This window comes from Argiope bruennichi, chromosome 5 (assembly GCF_947563725.1).
Source record: "Argiope bruennichi chromosome 5, qqArgBrue1.1, whole genome shotgun sequence".
Classification (NCBI taxonomy): domain Eukaryota; kingdom Metazoa; phylum Arthropoda; class Arachnida; order Araneae; family Araneidae; genus Argiope; species Argiope bruennichi.
The window spans coordinates 19,144,277-19,153,127 of record NC_079155.1 but is presented as its reverse complement, the minus strand read 5'-3'; positions in this window follow the sequence as shown (position 1 = coordinate 19,153,127).

Below are 8,851 nucleotides of genomic sequence, written 5' to 3'. Positions count from 1 at the left end.
AATCACTTTTAATTAATGCAAAAAAAAAAGCAAAAAACTAAACATGATCTAAATCAACAAACTCAGCTATTGATGTTATGGAAAAGAAAAATTATTTTCAAAACCAGTTTGCTAGTTTTTGCTTATTAGAATGATAATCTCAAAACAAGAAAAGAAAAATAAATAAACTTTTTAGGAAATGAAAATCGACCGGACCCAAGGACAGAAAGCAAAAGATTGCGCGACAGATTTTGAGTATGTCAAGATTTACGATATGTCGCCAAAAAAAAAAGGTATTCTTACTCTCAGATTCACATGACTCATGTTGAGTTGACTTGTTTCAATAAGAAACATACAACTAGCTCCCTCCATTTATATATCAGCTCTATGGTTAAGAGGGACTTACATTCAGCCATTTATAAAGGTGGGTTCACACGAGGCTTTTTATTGCGCGCAATCGTTGTCTCTCTACTGTTGTCCCTCTATTGTCCCCGTGTGAACAGTTGAGACAACGTTGATGGGACAATGGCTAATAGTTGTCCCGACGGGACAACCATTTGCCATTGTCCCGTTGCAGTCACGTGATTTTCCTGAAGTAGGCGTGACCTTCTATTGCGCGCAATAATAAGCCTCGTCTGAACCCACCTTAAGATTCTAGAAGATTACGCATATGCAGAAAAATTGTGTATGCACTGAAAGAACGTCTAGCAAGTGCTTGTCTCAACGCGATAAGTACTTAGTACTGTTGTACTATTTCTGCGCATGCGTGGTCTTACTGGAATGTTTGGAGCAGACTGAATGCAAACCCTACTTTACAAGTTTACAATGGCAGACGATAAGAGTGCAGTTCAGTATTCTGTCTCTAGGAGAGTGAATTTTTTGATCCTTGCAACTGGCATAAATGAGACAAGAAAGCGACAAAACAGAAAACTTTTCAGAGATTTTAGGCCTTCTTTCTGCTAAATAGTTGCATGTCCCACGTATTATTGGGAAGTGATGAGACAGCGTGCAAGTCTTGTTTGCGACTATCAACGATCATGTACTATGGCGCTTAGACTGGAGATTGTCTCGGAAACTGAATATTTGCCTCGTACGCTTGCCTTGTCTAAAAACAAATAAATGATGCTGTCATCCTTGGCCTCTCCATTCAAGTTTAAAGAATCTCTGTCCAGCACTTATAATAAATATAGTTTACAATCCACTCCATGAAGATCTTCTACAAGAAATGCTGCAACAGAGACAGTGACCGCCATAATCGACATCATTTCCAGCTTCTACAGGTTGCCGTCATAAAAGCTAAGTGTATTCGCTAACCTGGGCAATACTTAAAATCTAAACTTCGTTTTACCTAATCATGTTTATTCTTTTTGTCAATCAGTTTTATTTTGCCTTTTTATGTCAAAGGGTAAGTTTTATTTGAAACCTATTTTTCTAATGCCTTGGTAATATTTATTATTCTAAAATGCAGTTAACAAGTTACTAAAATGCTTAAGTATTTTTGTTAATATTGCAAGATAATATTGAAAGTGTGGTTTTGTTTTGGTTATTTGCACTCTCTAATTAACACGGTTCAGTTGTGTAACTTCTATTAAATATTTAATAAGTTATGTCGAATGATATTGTGTGCGAAAGAAAATATCAGTTACCTAAATTCATTTGCATAAAGGTTGAGTCATCATTAAGGTTCAAGTGTAAGTTTACGCAAGGAAGTTTAACACAGAAATATCTGCTTAAGAATTATTTTTTTATTTTTAAATTATTGATGTTTGTTTTTTGGTGGCTGTTTAAATGGTATTTTTTTTGAAGCTGAAAATTAGTTAAATGATTAAAGTAAAAAGGGGTTATTATTTAAGTACTGTATTTTCATGATTCTCTTAAGAATTGAATTGTCTTTTTTTGTTGTTGTTATAAAAATAATTGCTAGAAAGAGACAACTGGAAATTCTAGAATTTAGATAAATTAAAATTAAAAGACTGATTAAATTTGACTCAAGAAATTTTGAGAGCACTTTATTTCTAAATGCTTAAACCATATATTGAAAGTTTAGGTAGGTAATGTCACATATCTATATTGTAGGTGTAATGCATTGTAATTTACTTAACATGTACTTTCTTTTGACATAATTGCTATGAAACTATATAGATAACTGTAAATGAGAAATTTTATAATCGAGTTTAATTGTAGTAACATCAAAGATATGTTTCTTGAAATAAGGGAGACGAAGTAAAAAGTAATGTTGAAATTCTGACAGGATAATTTTTTATTCCATAAAGGATAAATATCTTTTTTTTATAAATATTAAATTTTATTTTGTACTGTCAAACGTAATATATTTGGTGTGGGATCGATCCTAATAGTTTAATGTAAATATTGCTTTTATTTTATACTTAGTGTTTGTTATGTTTAACAGTCCGATCCACAATAAACATTCTGGATTTTAAGTAAATTTCCCTTATTTAGTAGAATGTCTGCACCGATTGAATCCTCCAATCAGGATGGGATAAACCAAAACACCAACAGTTCGATTCTCCTTCGTGAGGATCGAATGTTTCATAGCTAACACACAGAACACATTCCAAGCTCCCCTTCCCCCATTTCCTGAAAAAAAAACCTTCTTTTCCTGTCCCTCTTGCCCCCTCCTCCCCCTCTTTCTAGGTCGTTTGAAAAGATACTAGATTCACTGACCTCAAGTCTGCCATCTATCTACAGCTGCGAAAAGAACTTTAATTACTGATCATTCATGGATTCGAAAACTCTCCGCACCTTTGTTCATGCGTCAGAATGCGCTTATTTAGTCAAAACAGGAAAAATGGAAAGAGGAGATGTTTACAATTAACAATCAAGTAAACGCTGATTATTAGTGGACTTCGAAAAAAAAAAAAAAAACTTACGGGGAAAACTTGTAATATCGTGGGGGAAAGATTCTAATTCACAATAAAACACGTTTGAACAATTTTCATTTATTATAAGGGGTTAAAACATTAAATTATGATGAATGAAAGATTTCTGATCTTCAAATTTGATTCACTTTTTTTATACGTTTATATCAAATTTTTATTGAATGTACCATGTGATCCTTGGCGAGTTTTTTGGCGATTCATCCCTGGCATGCGCTCAATAGTATTAGCTAATCAAATTTATATTTAGGCTTGTTTTTCTCATCCGATTGAAACCAAAATGTGACGCTGAATTGCAATTTTAATCACAAAACCCCGTTTCACGTTTGATATATTTAAATTACTGTATTTTTGAGTTATCGCATTTACCTGTTTCTGAAAATACAGACGAACAGACAGTCAACCTCGTATTTAATATGAATCTTTAATATGGATTTTAAAGATTATATCAAACTATTGCAACTATGTGTTTCAATATGACTATGTGTACTGAATGTTATTCGTCTAGTTGTATCGTTTTGTAGTTATCGTATTAATTTATAATCCAGCAGCCTGATGAGCAGATTTCCAGTGAATAGATTTTTTCGAAGTTTGATAGAAATCTATAAATTTGGTATAAAGACCATATACCAAATGTCATCAGTCTAGCTCATGGCATTTATGAGTTATGTTTGTCATGGACCGATAGGCATAATGCAAAAATGGGTTTTTCGAACTCAAGGTAATCTGAAGAGTGGAGATTCATTAATATAACGAGTTCGAACATTTTGGTGATTATAATACTTTCCTTATACTTCGTATACGAGAAAATAAAAAGGTGTCAAATTATTTTTCGGTAAATTGAGCATTTATTGATTAAATCTGTCGTTTCTAAATCCTTTGATTGCCCATAATCGATTTACCTTTCATCTACGAAGTGATATCTTAAATACTTCAACCAACATAAACGATTTCTGCGTTTCAAATTATTAACTTAATAATAGATTGCAAAATCAAAAATTCCATTATTCAATGAAAGAATGAAACCTGTCATTGTATACGAAAAGAATGGCCACCACGAGTAATTTAGTCTCGATTTAAATGAATTATCCCACCTCCACCCCACATTTCCCCTAGATTTAAATAAATGTTTTTGAAACTTCTCAACTACACACTTCCAGTTGGCAATATTTTTTTCGAATCCATTTTCTTTCCCAACGATTTGATGCATTCTCAAATTTGAAAGTAAAGAAGAAAATAAGCATTTGTGAGTCATTTTTATTAATATTGTAACATTCCCCGTTTCTCAGTACTGATAAGACATTTTCAGCCAGCTGTGCCGTCGCTGTTACTTACTAAACTCCTCGAGATAGCCAGATGGTGGATCTTTTCACCTGGGTGGTCTCGCATCTGTTCATTAGCGAACTACAATGAAAGACCACATGTGGAATTCCTCGTCCCAGAGGTATTGATAGTACCTTCAAAGAGAAAGGGGTGTCCAAACATCTGAATACTAGATGTTTCTATTTGTGAAAGGACCTTCCCATGACCCACTGGCGCCGCTGAGAGAGCATATGGCTGAACCCCGATTGACCGAAAGAGAGCTCAAATGACCAATGTCAATTAAGAGGTGGAGATTGTCGCAGAAGTAAAGTGCGGAGATTTGTTTTTTCAAAAGAAAGGAAACGAATTGCAGACGGACTGTTGGACTACGCCCATGAGATCGGAGTCCGGGAACCAACTAAATTTCAAGAAAGACTTTGACTGTTGTATCTCCTACTACAGGTGTAAATAACTATTTATTTAACCAAGATTAGAACAAGTTGTTCTTTGTATATATAGGGCTGTAAAATAAAGAATTGTCTGGAAATTCTGCTTCGTTATTTGATCAGTCTAGATCAAGACATTACAATATATCCTGGTAAAAATGGGCGAGAGGGACTACTTTTTGTTACGTGATATGGATAGTTTTCTGGATTGGTTATCTTATTATGGGACTTGTGTTGTCTTGGTTAACTAAAGAACACCAGTGATCCGCCATTAGTTTTCGTAACTTCCATTTCGGTTGTACGCACGTGGATGAGATTGACAATTAGTAAGAGCAAAATGCATGCACATTTTAGCAATAAAATATGTAGGTAATTATTTCGAGAGAAACATGTTACATAAAATCATCATGGCAGATATACTTACTACACAACCTCACTCCAAATCCATCGTTACGCCTCGCTCGACTCTTCTTCTTGCCAGGTAGCGCAGTTGTCACAAACAGAGCCAATGCGATCCAATCGCCAAATTTTAGAAATTAAAATTGGCTTTTGTACTTCTGTCATCTGCCGTAGCCAAAATCTTTGATAAAATTTGACATGAAGGGCTTTTATTCAAGTGCACGAGACTTGGAAATTTGGCGCAATGTGTGAAAATTTTACTCTCGCACCTATCTTTTCATAACTAGGGTACGAGTAGATAATGTAATTTTGTCCCCAGACCAATTCTGAACTGTTGTGCGCAAGGAAGTTTGATCTCTCTCCAACGCTTCTTAATATTCATATTAACAATTTACCAAGGGTTAGTAATTGTCACTTAGAAATTATTGCAGACGGTACCACCATTCTTACACACCATAGATACACAAATCGTCATTACACAACTACAACAGTACATGACCCTTTTACAGTGCTAGCTCTCATCGGCTGGAAAATAACAGTCAACCCAAATAAATGCGCATGCCTCCTGTTCACTAAAAAAATAGAAATGCCCTATCTAGCCCCTTTTTTAATTGCACCAATTAATTTCCCATTGCTTGAAATGTATGTCCTCCAAATGTGAAGGTGTTACGTCGACTGGTTCTCTCGCCAGGGTGTCCCAATCAGGGATTCTTTAATTTTAATCACCTTGTATATTAAACCGAATCTCTCTTTTTTTCATATAACTTTCTATAAAAGGAAAAAAATTGCGCCATTAAATATTTGATGAAACAATGAAAAGGATATGAAAATCCGTTTAACAACAAAATCTAATATTTAAAATCATGAAGATTGTGTGTGTGTGTGTGTGTGTGTGTGTGTGTGTGTGTGTGTGTGTGTGTGTGTGTGTGTGTGTGTGTGTGTGTGTGTGTGTTTAAAAAAAAGTCAAGAAACATTTGTACTGTAATTATATAGATATCATTAAAAAGACAGTTTTTAAAAATTTTAAATGGCTTACAAGTAGGTTATCTATAATAATATTTTTTTGAGCCTTATCACATAAAATGCTCAAATAACGTTTAATTTTTTTTATTAATTAAAATGTCAAAAAAAATCATTCAGAGATGCACATTCGCAAAATTGCATCTGTCACATGAATACGCAAGTTAATTCATGCGTTTATTGCACCGTAAGATTAATCCAAAACTGAAAGAAAAGGATTCCAAAATATATATGCAAACATTTTAGCAGATGCATGGTCAAAGAGAAGGAACTTTTGGAATTTTAAAATAGCTTTATTTGACCACTGGGGTCAAATTAAGCTATTTTTATACAAAGAAATTTTTATAAGAAGAAAGCGCAGTAAATTTTTATACAAAGAATAAGTGATGCGTCAATCTACATCACGACACAAGAGTAGAAGAGACCGAAATTTTTCTCTACAGTGGTTTCACCATGAGATTTTGATAGGGATTTCTTTGACAAGTATAAGGAAATGAAAATTCAGGTATCATTAAAAGAACATTAGTATGTAAATGAAGTATTCTATTCATAGTGTAAATGAAGTACTGTATGCTACAAGTAAGCATTTCGCTTTAAAACTTTTTTTTTCTACCCTTGTTCTTTAGAAAAGTTTCTTCTAATACCAAATATAAAATAAATCAAATTTCAACTTCCAGTAAAAATAAATAAATAAACTTGTTCTGATTAACTCTAAGAAACACGAGTATATTTTATTTCCAACTACTTTATATGAAGTCTCATCTGGGAAAATGAACGATAAAATATTCTGATAGAAACTGCAAGGGGGGGGGGGGAATTAGTTCCGACAAAAATCTGTTCAACTATGTTGTACGCCCTTAGAAAAGCAATGTTTTCCATGATATAAATTTAATCTAATAAGTCAGCAATTCCTAAAATTGCTTAAATATTCTTTCGTTTTTTTTTTTATTATATCTTGTCTGGGGCAATGCATAAAAAATTTCAAAGTCATTCAATGTTTTGAACTAATCAATTATGGAATTAATTTTCTCAACGGACTTAGAATAAAAAAATTAATTTTAATAATAACCAGAAATACTTTTTGCAATTTTCTAATGTTGCCATCCCAAATTAAATTTATAATAAAAAGAATTTTTACGCATCCTTATTTTTTTATCATAATTCTGAAAGCGAAATTTATTTTTAATCGTTGTTTTTCGTTTTCTTGTAGTCTGCATCCTAGTGGTATGTATTAAATTTTAAAAAATTAAAGAATGACAATATGCAAATATTTCTCCCTCATAAAAAAATAGAACTATTATTATTTTTTTTAAGTATTTTCTCTTACTCGTGAATTATTACTTTAAAAAAAAATAGTTTTCAAATTAGCAAAAGCGCAATTCTTTCTCTGGAAATAGATTAAAATAAAAAAATGAAATATCCACCAACGAATAATTCTAAGAATAAAGAATCTAAATAAAAATTAAAAAGAAGAATAAAAGGGAGATAATTCGGGTGAGTTTATTGAAACTGTATTTTCCATTTTTACTTTCTGTATGCCCGAAAAAAAATTTAGATTCTTCTTTTGTTTCTTTTTAGTGTATGTGTTTAAATTTGTTAACATTTAACATAAGGAATTTAACAATTTAAGAAATGAGTTATTATGTTTGATCTTTTGGAAATAGCATTGTATGATAAATAACTCGTATATAAAGGAAAAATGTGAGTCAGTGTAAAATTGTTTCCAATATAAAATTTAATACAAAGAAAAATAATATATTAAATTTTATTATGGTGAATTCTGATCTGTTAATTAAAAACCACAAAGCCTGTTCCTTTTATTTTTAAACTATGCATAAAAGATTTTATATCATTGTAACAGTTGCTATGATTAAAGGGGTTATTCCCTTTAAACATGGCTCATAAGCTAATTTCTAAATCTTGCGAGATTGACATTTGATTCCAGTAAAAAAAAAATGCTTTGAAAATTGTGAAACATTTAATTAAATATTATATTGCGTGAATCAATAAATGCATTACTGAAAAAAAATAAATTGAAATTAATAAATCTTATTTCTTTAACAAAATGCTTATACAGTCTCCAGTTCTATTAATTATATTTGTTAAAATATTTTTGATATTCTATTATGCTAATTAAACAAAAAAAAAAATGCATTTTGAATTTCACAATTTTAAATTAGCCAATCGTTGTTCGTCTTTCTTTTGATTGGTGGATCTTTCTACTACTGTTGGATGGCATAAAATCGTCACTCATTAAGATATGCAATGCTTATGGATTGTGCTGATATTTTTTGAATTTTTTCGGGATTTTATTTAATATTTGCTGGTACCCAGCGCGTTACTGCCGCAGAAGAAATAATTTTGGAAATATCGTTTGAAATTCGAAATAGCATCTTGTTTAATTAGGAATGATAGAAAGAATATTTTCTTATCGACAATGAATACATTTAATGAAAATTGATGTATTAAAATAATATTTATTCTATTTTTTTTTTCTCACTTTTACTTTATTATTTAAGTATACTTTATGGCAGACAATATTTTTTGTTTTTTCCGTCTTCAGCAAAAACAAATTTCTTGACTGTCCGATTCGTGGGCATGCAACAGTCCATGGATTTTCTAGATTAAAAGCAATAAATTGACAAAGTTTTATGGAAATCGGTGGAACTGTAGGGCAGTGCGTAAGATACGAACAACTAAAAATTCATTTTTATATATTGGATATTATATTGTTTATGCTCATACTTAGAAATATTAGAGGGTAGCATAGTAATTTACTGAATTTGAAAACGAAATATGAATTAATTG